Source organism: Pseudorca crassidens, chromosome 20, assembly GCF_039906515.1.
Source record: "Pseudorca crassidens isolate mPseCra1 chromosome 20, mPseCra1.hap1, whole genome shotgun sequence".
NCBI lineage: Eukaryota > Metazoa > Chordata > Mammalia > Artiodactyla > Delphinidae > Pseudorca > Pseudorca crassidens.
This window is the reverse complement of record NC_090315.1, coordinates 17,481,998-17,496,943: the sequence shown is the minus strand read 5'-3', so window position 1 is coordinate 17,496,943 and position 14,946 is coordinate 17,481,998. Positions and strand designations below refer to the sequence as shown.

The window sequence follows — 14,946 nt, the reverse complement described above, 5'->3', positions numbered from 1 at the left end:
ATATATAGCATATATTACACATATATGTATATATTCATGTGTAATGTGTTATATCTATTAAATTGAAATATAAATTAAATATGAAATTGTCACTATTTAAATTTTTTTGACCTGTAAAAACAATTTCATGTGGTTCAACCTATTGATGATGGTGTAAAACAGATTTCATACTGCAGGTCACTTTTTAAACATATTGAAAAGCACTGGGGAGAGGGAGATATGCCTGTCACATATATGCTTGTCACATGTGGTTGTCACAGCGAAGGAACTAAGGTTCTTTCTCAGAACAGGAAGTGCTGGCAGCCACGTTTGCCCCCTGGCTGGATGGCCACAGGAGTATGTGGAAGATGTCTCTAGTATTTCCCAAACTTCAATCATCACGCATGCTCTTCACAATTTTTGCTGTATTTTCATCCTGCCTGTACTATTATTATTCACTTTTTAAAAAATCAGCTCCCTTTTTAACTTAAATACATTTATTTTAAAAGGCACAATCGTATGTGGAGACCTAGTACTGCTTGATGTAGATAGAAGATAGCCATAGAGATAAATCCAATGAAGACAAGCACGGAGAAGACAGACTGCATTCGAGCTGGATACTGAGTTGCTGGCTGAGGGCTCTGAGCTGGAGGCCAGAGTCTGCTCTGTTGGAGGAGAGCATCAGGTGTCAGGGCTGTGATTGTTTCCTTACCGCCCAAAGACACTGCAGAGTTTGGGAGGCCCAGAAGCACCCTCACTTCTGATGCCAACTATAAGACTGAGTGTGCCCAAGACCGCCCTTGGGTTTGATAATTCACTAAAAGGACTCACAGAACTCACTGAAAGTCATTATTCTCACAGTTATGGTCTATTACAGTGAAATACAGTGTTTTACAGTTCCCTACAGTGAAGGGAACCAGATTAGGATTAGCCAAGAAAAGAGACACATAGGGCAGAGTCTAGGAGCGTTCCAGACATGAAACCCCCAGTTGTCCTCTCCTAGTGGAGCTGTGGACAGTGCTATCTTCTGGCAACAGTGTGTGACAGTGCACATGGAGTACTGCCAACCAGGGCAGCTCCCACAAGCTTTGGTGTCCAAAGTTTTTATTGGAGCTCAGTCACAAAGACATGACTGACCACCCACGTGGTCACCTTACTTTCCAGCCCCTCTGGGGCTGATACCTGTGACCCAAAGGCCCTACCATAAATCCCATTGTTAAAAACTATCTAGGCTGGCCCAAGTCCCCCAGGTAAAGAAAGACACTCTTTTCAGGCAGGACATTTCAGGGGCTTAGAGATTACCTTCCAGGAGCTGAGCACAAAAGCCAGCCATCTCTTTACTAAACAGAGTCTTCCTCCCTCATATCATTTGATGGATTAAATGATATTCAAAAAGCAATTTACTCTCGTGATGCAATTCAATGTGAATTAATACTGTTTGGGGCCTAAAACCATTTCGCATGCCACCACTGGAGCAAAGCCTGAACTTGAGGAATCACCAACACACGAGCATGCCTGACAGCCTCCAGGGCAGAACTAGGGCAGTGCTGACCCACTTCATCATAACTGGGGAACTGGTGCTGGGCGTCCACTCCCCCCTCATTCCATCTTCCCATGGGGTAGAGATGAAAAAGCTGATACTGTTTTTCAAAGATGCCCTTGATATGGAGTTCTGGATGCAGATTAAACTCTGCTAATTAGAGGCCCTCGTATGAAATTGGAAAGCCAGAGAGATCATCCTCTGCTCTACTGGCTGCTTTCTGCTGACAAGTAGGGTTGCCAAGGTGATGAGTTTGGGACCGCACGGTTCCAGTGTCCAGTCGCTAGCTTCGTGGGCATTAAGAGGCAGTTATGCACACACACACACAAACGATATCTAAATGGCCAATAAACACATGAAAAGATGCTCAACATCACTAGTTATGAGCAAAAAGTAAATGAAAACGAGAATGAGACACCACCACACACAGAATGGCTAAAATTAGAAAGACTACCAATAGCAAATGCTGCAGAGGATGTGGAGCAAGTGGAACCTTCATACCTTGCTGTAAATTGGATTGTAAATCAGTACAGTCACTTTAGAAAGCTATCAGTTCTTTGAAAGGGTAAATGTACACTTAACCTATGATCCAGCAGTTCAGTTCTTAAATATCTATCCAAGAGAAAGGAAACCAGATGTCCAGAAAAGACTTGTACTACACAAGTGTTTATAGCAGCAATATTTGTAATAGCGAAGGACAGGAAACGATCTAAATATCCATCAGCATAGGTGAGTGGATACAAACTGTGGCATACTTGTGCGATGGAATACTACTCAGCGATAAAAAGAAGAATGACTGGTACACACGACAGCATGAATGAATCTCAGAAGCATTATCCCGAGTGAAAGGAACCAGGTACAAGAGAGCACACACTGTATAATTCCACTTATATGAAATTCTGGAATAAGCAAAGCTAATTGATGGTGATAGAAGTCAGGATAATAGTTGCCTCTACTACTATCATGTTGCCTTTACTATGAGAGCAAGAGGTTGATGGAGAAGGGACATGAGGGAACTTTCTTGAAGGATTGAAATGTTCTGTGCCCTGACAGTGATGCAGATTAATTGAATGTATATATTGGCCAGAGCTGGCTGAACTGTACACTTAAGATTTGTGTACTTTACTACATGTGAATTATACCTCAACACAAAACACAACAGACTGGAAACCAAAAGGGCAGTTATGTCCTGGGCTGCGATGACTTCCGGGTCCTGGATCAGAGATAGAGCTACAAGATTCTGAAGATGCCATGTACAATGGGTCCTCTTGATTGGGGTGGAGGGAGAAGCTCCCCAGGTGGGTCAGTTTGGTCATTGTGATATGAGAAAAAAAATATATATATATTTATATTTGGTTTTGCTTCCAGTTCCCGGCACACACTTCCTAAAACCCTTGTAATTTCCTAAACGATAGGAAATCACATTAGGAGCATCTTTCATTCTGATACTTGGTCTCTGATCCCAGTTCCGGATGTGGAGCTCCGAAATCCCTTGGAATTTCCTGGCTGATAGGAGTGTCTTTTGTTCTAATGAAGCAATGCCTGGTGGGCTCCTGGATGGGGGCCGGTCACCAGGAAGACCAAGGCACGGTTAGAAGCTTGGAATTTTCAGCCCCACTCCTTACCTTCCGGGAAGGAGAGAGGGGCTGGAAATCGAGTTAATGGTTGACCATGCCTACATGATGAAGTAACCTCTATAAAAATCCCAAAATTATGGGGTTCAGAGAACTTCCACGTTGGTGAGCACATCTACATACCAGGAGGGTGATGCACCCCAACTCCAGGGGGACAGAGGCTCCTGTGCTCAGGACCCTTCCAGATCTTGCCTTATGAACTTCTTCATCTGGCTGTTTACCTGTATCCTTTATCACATCCTTTATTATATGATAAACTGGTCAATGTAAGTGTTTCCCTGAGTTCTGTGAGCTATTCTGGGAAACAATCGAATCCAAGGTTTGGGGGGAGTCATGGGAACCTCCAATGGTAACCAAGTTGGACACAAGTTGTGGATGACCTGGGGCCCTGCTAGTGATTGGCATCTGAAGTGGGGGGCAGTCTTGTGGGACTGAGCCCTTAACCTGTGGTGTCTGCACTAATTCTGGTTAGTGTCAGAACTGAATTGAACTGTAGGACATCCAGCTGGTGTCACAGAGAACTGCTTGGTGTGGGAAACCCCCCCCGCCACACATCTGGTATCAGAAGTGTTGTGAGCGTGGCAGTAGTGAGAGGGTAAAGCAGAAATGCACAGGAGGAGGGATGAGTTTCTCCTTACAGTCATGTTCTGGGAATCATCTACAAAGTCTTAACCTAGAGCCCATTCCACTAGCCTTTTCTTTTCTTTTCTTTTCTTTCTTTGCCACTAGCCTTAGTCAAAGAGCTTGTCAGTCCCTAATTCCCTGTATCAAGCCAGCCCATTTTTGCTTAAATATGACAGCAATAAACAATAAAATCTAAGTGGCTTACAACAACAAATATTGGTTTCTCACTCACACTGCATGTCCATCATGGGTCAGCCAAGAGCTATGATGTAACCTAAGATGATGGAGAAGCTATTACGGAAATATTCCTGCTTATCATTGACAGAAAGAAAAGAGAATAAGATGAAACACATATTGACTCTTGTAGCCTCTGCCAGGAAGGGACACTTATTATTTCTGCTGAGATTTCATTGGCCAAAGGAAATCACATGGCTACAGTTGAGTTCAAGAGAGCAGGAAACTACAACCTTCTTATAGGGAGGGAACTGTGATATAGTTCGTGAACAGTAATATAGCTTGCCGCAAAGGAAGTTAATTATCTCACATAGCAAGAATTGCGGAAGCAGAAACCGTATTCAACTGCAAGAGACATAAGCCAGAAACAACAGTGATGTAAGCAAGGTGATTTATTTCTCTCTCACATAACAGAACTCTGAAGCATGTAGTCCAAGGCTGGGGAAGGGGTCCCTTGATGTCATGAGAGACCAGGCTCCTACTGACTTACTGATCTGCCATCCTTAGAATGTGGCTGTAATCCTCAAGGTCACAAAATGGCTGCAGGAGCCTCAGCCATCATGCCACATTCCAGGGGGAAAAGCAAGAGCAAAAGAAAAAGGCAGGGTTAACCACTTGGCAACTACATTTCCCAGAGTCCTCCCCTTCCCCGTGTGCTTCTGGTTAGGGTGGGCCACGAAAGACATTCTAGTGGGAGGGTTGCTGGATGGATATTAGAGCAGCAGCCATTTTCTGGCTCACATTGGTTGTCACTTATTTGCCCACTCACCACTGATGAGTCAGCTCCTTTTAAAGAGACTTTTCAGGATCCCTTCCCAAAGACTTCTACTTACTTCTGATTGGCCACTGCTATCTGCAAAAAGAAACTGGGAAATGTAGTCTTTTGGCTGAGTCTGCAACACTCTGAATACCGCCAGGGAAAGTGATAGCCTGGAGGAATTTGTGGATATGGTGAGGAGGATGCTGAGCTTCTCCCAAGTCAAGGGATGGGAGCTCAAGCAATTTTAATTCAAATACAAGAAGAGAAGGTAATTCTTAAGACTGGAGTCTGCCGAGACCTCCAGGGGACAGCAACACTGGATCTCAGACTTGGAAAAGACACTCAGAAACCTCTCCACTAGTGCCCCAGGGCTCCCCAAAGGCTGTTATCTGCTGCCCAAACCCCTTCTAGCACGACACCTTTTTCTGCTGCGTAGTGTCTGAACTGAAGCCTCTTCCTCCACTCTTACATCAGGGGTGAGATTTCTTGCCAATAGCTAATGCAGTGGTTCTTCCCATGCAGCCAGGCTCCTGAGTACGATACTGACAAGGTTCTTGTTCTGGAAGAATTAAGGCCAAATCACAGTAACTGGAAGAAATCTGCTTTGCTCATATGAGGCTAGATTGTGCTTTTCTCGGGGCGTCGGGAGCGTCCTCCAAATGCTTACTTCAGGCAGGGGTGCTGCTTCTGAAGGGGCTGGTGAGTGAATGAACTCCGGCTCCTGCTGGTGGGAGATTAAACAGGATTTGAAACGCCCTCTGAGTGGCTTTGTGATGTGTCCACTTGGTGAGGTTAACCTACATTTCCCAGAGTCCTCCCCTTCCCCGTGTGCTTCCGGGTAGGGTGGGCCACGAGAGATGTTCTAGTGGGAGGGTTTCTGGGTGGAGATTAGAGCAACAGCCGTTTTGTGGCTCACACCAGTTGTCACTTATCTGCCCACTCGTCTCGTTGGCGTCAGGCAACAACCGGGCCAGCAAATGCTCCAGCTTCCCCTGGATCCATCTTCAGCTTCTCCAACTCCTGGGCCAGGTGCGTGCTTAGCCCTGTGATCGGGACCCTCAACTCCACTGGACACCTGCACCATCAAGGTCAAAGGTGACAAGAATGACGGGGTTCACTTCCTACACTGTTGGTGGGAATGTACATGGGTGCAGCCTCTATGGAAAACAGTATGGAGGTTCCTCAAAAAACTAAAAATAGAGCTGCCGTATGATCCAGCCATCCCACTCCTGGGCATATACCTGAACAATACTATCATTTGAAAAGATACATGCACCCCAATGTTCAGAGCAGCACTATTTACAATAGCCAAGACATGGAAGCAGCCTAAATGCCCATCGACAGATGAATGGATAAACAAGATGTGGTATATATACAATGGAGTATTACTCAACCATAAAGAAAAATGAAATAATGCCATTTGCAGCAACATGGATGGACCTAGAGATTATCATACTAAGTGAAATAAGTCAGACAGAGAAAGACAGCATGTGATATCACTTATATGTGGAATCTAAAATAGGACTCAAATGAACTTATCTACAAAACAGAAATAGACTCACAGACATAGAGAACAGACTTGTGGTTGCCAAAGGGGAGGGGTTGGGGGAGGGAAGGTCGGGAGTTTGGGATTAGCAGATGCAAACTGTTATATATAGACTGGATAAACAACAAAGTCCTACTGTATAGCACGGGGAACTATAGTCAATATCCTGTGATAAACCATGATGGAAAAGAATATGAAAAAGAATATATATGTATTACCGAGTCACTTTGCTGTACAGCAGAAATTAACATAACTTTGTAAACCAACTATACTTTAATAAAATAAATTAAAAAAAAATAAAGAATGATGGGGTTCAGTCCACCCTCGTGGCTTCCAGATTGTTCTTGCTCTCCCTGGCTTTACATCCGTCTGCCCTTCCTGACTTCTGGCCTGTGGATTTCAAGTTTCAGCATCAAGTACAGAGACAACAGCCTTACAGAGACAGCTTACCCAGCTCCCACAATGGGGAAAGGGCAAATCCCTGTAACACATCGTGTGTGTGTGTGTATCAGTGGTTCTGCTTTGCTGATATAGAATTGGGTCTAAGAGTGGGCAGACTCTTAGAAGAACAGACTCTTAAGGATGAGTTTTGGTTTTTTCTGGAATTGGTTCTCTGATCTAATCAGATTTGAAGTCATTAATGACCCTGTTTCCAGAGGTAAAGGGGACACTGAAAATCCATAGCATGAAGTGGCAGAACAGTTACTCAGATCGTGACCTGTAGCTTCCTGAATCAGTTCTATAGGAGGGAAGGTTCTGGGTGACCAAGCATTTACTTCCATGAAACATTTCAGTAAAACGAAGGAGCGTGCTGGATCGGTTGATTGTTTCTAACTGTGCTGGAAAACATGGGGGAAAGAAAATGATGAGCTCAGAGCTTCAAATTCCCAGTCAAGACCTGTATAAGAGACTCGAAAGCTTCTGTGACTACACTGAAACTTATTTCTCATGGTCACCGGGCCAAGAGTTCTGAAGACCAAGCTCAAAGTCCGATCCTGTGAGTGGCTGAATTACAACACAAACTGAACTTCCAACCTCATGGGGTCTTTTTTGTTAAAGTTAGGGCATTGATTGGGAAGGACTAGGATCCTGAAAATTGGGATTAGGATGTATGACGAGATTCTAATAAGGCTGGGTACCTCAAACCCCTGAATTTTGCCATCTTCTTTGCCCAAAGCAGCAGTCTGCACCCCTGCTATAGTGGCCTCAGTTTCCCTGCAAGGCACTGCTGATCCTCGTCAGAACCTACTCCCTTTTCTCGCTTCCAACACCTCTAACTAGACTCAAGTCTCAACAGAAACCAAAGGCCGAGGTACAAAACATGACCCATGGGCTTCCCTGGTGGCGCAGGGGTTGAGAGTCTGCCTGCCGATGCAGGGGACACGGGTTCGTGCCCCGGTCCGGGAAGATCCCACATGCCATGGAGCGGTTGGACCCGTGAGTCATGGCCGCTGGACCTGCGCGTCCGGAGCCTGTGCTCCGCAACGGAAGAGGCCACAACAGTTAGAGGCCCGCGTACTGCAAAAAAAAAAAAAAAAAAAACATGACCCATGAGGAGGTGTGATGTAATACCAAAACAATTGCCAATTTCTGTTTGCCAATTTATATCAAGAGAAAACTGGGGCATATGTATGGAAATGGGTCTTAAGAGTGATGAATCAAGGTGGAAGAATACAAAGTGGGTCAGGTCAAGTTTATTGACATTGGTCCACTAAACAGAGATTCTGGATTCAGTGGTTGAGGTAGAGGGGCTAAGGGATGGCTCTGACGATTTACTTGGTTATTTGACTGATGTATGTTCCCAAAGGTGGCCTATCCTGGGTGGAAATGTCAGAAGTTCCTTGGTAACCTGCCGAGCATGAGTCAGCAAACCTTTTCTGTAAGAGGCCAGATAGTACACATTTTAGGTTTCACAGGCCAGTGTCCGTTGTGACTATTCAATTCTCCCGTCATAGCCGGAAGGCAGCCAAAGACCATCTGTAAATGGAGGAGCGTGGCTGTGTTCCAATACAAGTTTATTTACGCACGCTGAAATCTGCAGCTCATATCATTTTTTTAAGTGGCACAGAATATTCTTCTTTTGATTTCAATTTCCATTAAAAATGTACAAACCCTTTTTAGCCTGTGGGTCATACCAAAACAGCCCTGAGGGCTGCTGGGCTGCAGTTTGCTGACCCCTCCTTCACCAGGAGGGTCAGGGGGAGGCAATTTTCACTGTAGCTATCAGAAATAGATTCATGAGGGAGAGCCTGAGCATCCTGGAAGAGCTCTGTGATGGTGCTTCTCTGTAGGTCAGAAATTCTAGCGGAAATGGCTACGATTAATTGGGATCTCTAAATGCAATAGGCATGCAGGAACCCAGGGTGGCAGGGACCCTGGTGGCACTCATATGCCAAAGATAAGACGGGCGTGGTTACCATAGTGGATAGCGAAGCCAAAACAGTAACGAGCATAGTGTGACTCACAGATCTTTAGCATTCACTAGTTTATCATGGCAGTAGATGGGAAGCCTACTGAAGTCTTGCTTGAACTGAATAAGTGAATGAGCTCTGGGTCTGGCGAATGGAAGCCTGAGCAGAATGCTCAAAACAGAGAGTCATGGACCCTCAATCACTTCCCATGCTTGAGCCCTTGATTAAAGGAGAGGCCAGGTTCCTTGAGGAAGGACCCTGTTACACTGCCAAAAAAGTATGCTGTTAATCTTCCTACCAGACTTCTCCAAAGAGACTTGTGGCCATTCACCCCGTGATTGTGCAAAGGGGAAAGGGAAATAGTCAGACTTTCCAACGATTACTGGACACAGCGTCTGAACTGACTCTAATTCCTGGAATTCCAAAACATCACTGAGGTTCACTAGTCAGAGTAGGGCTATGGAGGTCAGGTGATCAATGGAGTTTTGGGGAAGTTCTGTCTCACAAAAGGCCTAATCGGTCCCTGAATACACCTTCTGGATATTTCTTTTCTTTTTTTTTTTTTTGTGGTACGCGGGCCTCTCACTGCCGCGGCCTCTCCCGTTGCGGAGTACAGGCTCCGGATGCGCAGGCTCAGCGGCCATGGCTCACAGGCCCAGCCGCTCCGCAGCATGTGGGATCCTCCCGGACCAGGGCACAAACCCGTGTCCCCTGCATCGGCAGGCGGACTCTCAACCCCTGCGCCACCAGGGAAGCCCCTGGATATTTCTTCAATGCTGAAATGCATCATTGAAATAGACATCTTGAGCAACTAGAAGAATCCCAACATTGGTTCCCTGACCCATGGATGAGGGATTTTATCATAGGAAAAGGCAAGTAGGAGCCACTAGAACTCTCAATACCACATTGTTGGAGGGATTGCAGAGATTGGTGTCACCATTAAGGACCTGAAAGATGCAGGGGTAGTGATTCCTACTGCAACCCCGTTCAAATTGCCTATTTGGCCAGTGAAGAAGATAAATGGGTCATTGAAGAATGACAGTGACTCATCATAAACTTAATCAGGTGGTGACTCCAATTGCAGCTGCTGTTCCAAAGGGGGTTTTGTTGCTGGAGCCATTAACACATCTCCTGGGACCTGGCATGTAGTTATCGATCTGGAAAATGCTTTTTAATCTATATCTGTTAGTAAAGGACATCACAAGAAGTTTCTTTTCAGCTGGCAAAGCCAGCAATACACCTTCCCTGTCCCCCCTCAGAGGTATATCAGTGCTTCAGCGCTGTGTCATCATATGGTCTGGATTAACCTTACCTTCCTTTTCCACAGGACCTCATGCTGCTCCCTTACGTGGATGATATTATGAGGATTGGATCTGATGAGGGAGAAGTAGCAACCCCGTTAGACACATTTGTAAGACACTCGCATGCCAGAGGATGGGAAGCCAATCCCACCCACAAAAATTCAGGGGCCTGTCACCTCACTGAAAGTTCTTGGGGTCCAGTGATTTGAGGCATGTTGATGGGGAAGGAAGAGTCGCTGCACCCAGCCCCTCCCAACATTCAGAGAGAGGCACAGACCTGGGGAGCCCCTCTGGATTTTGGAAACAACACATACCTCGTGCGCTGTGATTCAGTCACTGAGCGACCTGAAAAGCTGCCAGTTTTGAGCGGGATCCAGAACAAGAGAAAGTCCTGCCACAGATTCAGGCGGATATGGTGGTGCTTGAAGTGTCAGTGGTAGATAGGGATGCCTTTGGAGACTACGGCAGCTCCCAGCTGGGAAATCACTGTGTAGACCTCCAGGATTTGGAAGAAAGTTATGTCACTCTTTGAAAACAATTACTCTACTTTTGAGAAACAGTGTTTGGCTTTCTACTGGGCTTTAGTAGAGACTGAACGCTTGACCACGGGCACCAAGATACCATGCAATCTGAGCTACCTATCATTAACTGTGTGTTGTCTGACCCAACAAGCCATAACATTGGGCACACTCAGCAGAACTCCGTGGAAGTGGTTTATGCAAGACTGGGCTCTAGCAGGTCCTGAAGCACACGTAGTTCGTGTGAGGAAGTTGCTCGGATGGCCAGATCCCTTATTCGTGATTCATTGTCTTCTGTCTCTCAGACAAGACCGATGGCTCACGGGGAGTTCCCTGTGACCAGCTGATTGAGGAAGAAAAAGCTCAGACCTGGTTTACATATAGTTCTGCAGGACACGCAGGTACCACCCACAACTGGACAGCGATACCACTATAGCCCCATTCTGGGACATCCCCGAAGGACTGGCGTAAAGGGAAATTTTCCCAGTGGACAGAAATTTGAGCAGTGCATCTGGTTGTCCATTTTGGTTGGAAGGAGAGATGTCCAGAAACATGGCTGTACATCAAATCACATGTTGGGACTAGTGGTTCTCGGCTAGATGGTCAGAGACTGCTACAGAGTCTGGTGAAGAGGTATGTGGATAGATCTCTACAGAGTGGGAAGATATTTGTGTCCCGTGTGAATGCTCAACGAAGAGTGACCTCAGAAAATAAAATTTTAGGAGTAACCCACACTGTGGGTTACTTTAGGGTAACCCACTCTGTGGACACCAGTCAGCCACTTTCTCCAGTGACTCCTGTATTTGCCCAATAAGTTCATAAACAGTGTGGCCAAGGTGGCAGCGACGGAGGTTGTACACAGGCTCAGCAACAAGAACTTCCACTCGCCAAGGCTGATCTGGCTCCTGCCACTGTTACGTGCCCCATCTGCCAGCAGCGGAGACCATCACTGAATCCCTGCTACGGCACCATTCATTCCTCAGGAGGATCAACCAGGTGGACCATGGCTGATTGATTACATTGAACTCCTTCCTTCATGGAAAGAGCAGCATTTTGTCTGTTTTTTTTTTTTTTTTTTTTTTTGGTAACAGGTTTATTGTAATATAATTCACTTGTCATACAATTCACATCTTTAAAGTATACAAGTCAAGAATTTTTAGTATAACACTACTATATATAAAATAGATAACCAACAAGGACCTACTGGATAGCACAGGGAACTATAGTCAATATTTAATAATAACCTATAAGGGAAAAGAATCTGAAAAAGAATATGTGTATATATATATGTGTGTGTGTGTGTATATATATATATCTGAATCACTATGTTGTACACCTGAAACTAACACGACATTGGAAATCAACTATACTTCAATAAAATTTTTAAAAAAACAACAAAATAATAATTTTTAGTGTATTCACAGGTATGTACAACCACCACCACACTCAATTTTAGAGCATTTTCATCACCCCAGAAAGAAACTTCAGGAGCATTCTTGGAAGATGATGGAGTACGAAACAGCGGGAATGTCTGTCTCCCCGTCTAGACAACATTGTACTGGCAGGATCTGTCTGATGGAACTAATTTGGAACTCTGGCTCTACCAGGGGAAGTCTTGGACGGTAAATTGCGGTTAATTTTAGGTAAAAGCATGACTTTGTTGCTCTATTTGGAGGTTAAGTATGGTTTAAGGAGATGCGTGTGTGCAAGTTGGCAAGGGGAGTACTGTGGCGGCTTTGCAGTGGTGGCTTTGTACTCACTTAGATTGCACTACATTGCCCCGAGTTCCCTTTTGGGGGTGCTTCCAATTATGTTGAGCTACAGGAGAGATTCTTTTTTTTCTTTCTAAAATTAATTTATTTTATTTATTTATTTTTGGCTGTGTTGGGTCTTCGTTGCTGCACGCGGGCTTTCTCTAGTTGCGGCGAGCGGGGGCTACTCTTCGTTGTGGTGCGCGGGCTTCTCATCGCGGTAGTTTCTCTTGTTGCGGAGCACGGGCTTCAGTAGTTGTGGCGCACGGGCTTAGTTGCTCCGCGGCATGTGGGATCTTCCCAGACCAGGGCTCCAACCCGTGTGCCCTGCATTGACAGGCGGATTCTTAACCAGGAGAGATTCAGGGATGGGGGAAGTAGCAGCCATTTGGTAGCTCATAATGCTTTCCCTTTTCTGCTGGCTCACTTCATTAGTCCTGCCATTGCTCCACCTCCGCCCCCTCCCCCCACCAATCCTTCTTCAGCTTCTCCACTTCCTGGGCCAGGTGTGTTTAGCCCCATGGTGAAGCGCCCTGGCTCCTGCAGGACACCCACGCCACCAAGGTCGTCAGAGGCAACAAGAACTGACAAGGGGTTCAGTCCAGCCTCACGGAGTCCAGCTTGGGCTCTGTGTTCCAGCTTATTATTAACTCTCATCGATCTTACATCCATCTTCCCTTCCTGACTGCCTGCCCTGTGGACTTCAAGTTAGAACATCAGACTCAGAGACAGCACCCTGACAGAGACTGTTTCACCAGCTCCCCAGATTACATAAGATCAAATCCAGGGACAAGTCCCTTCATAGCTATTTACCTATCTATAGATATATCCTAGTGGTTCTGCTTCTCTGGTTGAATCCTGATATACTCACCAAATTCTTATTATTTCAGAACCAGAACCTGGAACGTGGGCATGACCCATTGGGAGTAGGAGAGCTGGCCAGAGGAGAGCTTCTATTAGCATCTGACAGAAGCCTTGATCCAAAAGGAAAAAAAAAAAAAAAGGAGGTTGAAGTCTCACAGGGAAGAGAGGAGGAACATCAGATTCAAAGTCTGGAAAGAGGGGACTGTAGGAGGAAGATTGAGAAAAGAGGGAGCAAAAAAGAGAATCTTTCACTCCCGACACCTTCCTTTCCAAGAGGCAAGCCTGGGTGGCTCACTTTCCTTATATGGTTCAAGGAAGCAAGAAAGGTGGATAAATTCACACCCTTGAGCCCTCCAAGCAGATATCTATTTGACTGTAGGGGATATCTTTTGCTTCCCCCTGCCCAGTAACCATTCTCTCCTCTTTGGGTAAGAGAACCCATATTTTCCTTTGGGGAACACTGGCCCACATGTTCAGCTCCTAGAGTTTGGGGTGTGACCCCCTTTCCTAGATCCAGGAATGGGCATATGCACCGTGCCTAATAAACTGTACCCCTGGCCACTGTCATTGTTTCTGCGATGGGTGCATTGTTAAGCTGGGCCAATGAGACAATTCTGGAACCTTTGCTGTTATTTTGTCTCGGTTCCTCAGCTGATAGGATCTGATCCTGGAGTTGCTGGGGGCCTTTGTTTCCCTCAGCAGGGAGGAATCAGCCTGAGAATGAGGTCAGCATAGAGGCAGATTGAGCAGGTAAAAGGGACAGAGACACACTTCTAATGTGGTCCTCTGAGCGCCTGGATCCAACTATGCCTGAAGTCAAACACATCTGGATTTTTAGTGTACCAATAAGTTCCATCTCCCTTGTTGTTGTCGTTTTTCTTTTGTTTAACTCTGTTTGAAAGTAGGGTTCTGATGTTTGTAGTAGAGTCCAAACTAATAAAGTGACCCCTCAGTAAAAGAACTTGTATGTACATGCCTCGCATATAAGATGTTTGATTTGAGGGAAAAGTAGGGAGGCTGGAGATACCACCAACAATGGCAGCTAACTTTATTGAGCACTTATTATGTGCCAGGTGCCCTTTAAATACTACATGTATTATCTCTTATAATCCCAGAACAGCCCTATGAGGTGGCTACCAAGATGGCCTGCATGTTTCAGATGTGGCAGCCACCCCAAGGTTACACAGTAAGTAAGAAGCAACAGAGGGAAAGGGATGCCAACAACGTCTTGACAGCAGTGACTGAGAGGACTCCTCAGGTGTGGAAATAGGGAAAGGTCACATCCCCCGATTCCCCCGGTACAGGTTAGCCAAGAACAATGTCTTGCAAGGCAGAACTGAAGGAGTCCTGCCTCTGGCTGGTCAAGGAAAACCTTTTACATTTTGGGTGAAGAGCTGCCCCCTTATAATTGCCATCTGGCAGTCCTCATTCTGCCCTCTATGGTCACAGGTAAGTTCGCTCCAAGTCTCCCACACCAAGACCGGCTGATGCTGGAAGTAGTTTTCTCTCCATCGTCAACCCCTGGTTTCTTCACTGCTATTCTGGCTGCCCTCAACGGATATCACAGGTGTGGGCTGATGAGCTACCACACTTAATCACCTCCCGACATCACCTCAAAGCTCACCTTAGGCTACAAGAAAAACCATAAAAGCTCCTCACTTCATTACTCTTAAGGAAACTCAGTTTCAGCCTTTCTCCATTGTGCCAGCAAAGTGTTGAGCTCTCCAGGGCTGCTGTTTGCTCATGATGGTCACTTCTGACCTTCCAGAGGTTTATTTTAAAAT

At 45.7% G+C, this 14,946-nt stretch overlaps 1 long non-coding RNA gene across 2 annotated transcripts in view; it reads right to left on the bottom strand.

Moving 5' to 3' along the window:
- Positions 1-12,141: 12,141 nt before the first annotated feature.
- LOC137215311 (uncharacterized) overlaps positions 12,142-14,946 on the bottom strand; it is a 29,390-nt gene continuing 26,585 nt past the window's right edge. The window contains exon 3 of one of the 2 annotated variants that reach the window (XR_010939248.1): positions 12,142-12,644. This is a non-coding gene — a long non-coding RNA (uncharacterized lncRNA). Of the gene's footprint in view, positions 12,645-12,940; positions 13,273-14,946 lie in introns of those variants that run through there. The other variant, XR_010939247.1, reaches the window with a different exon arrangement.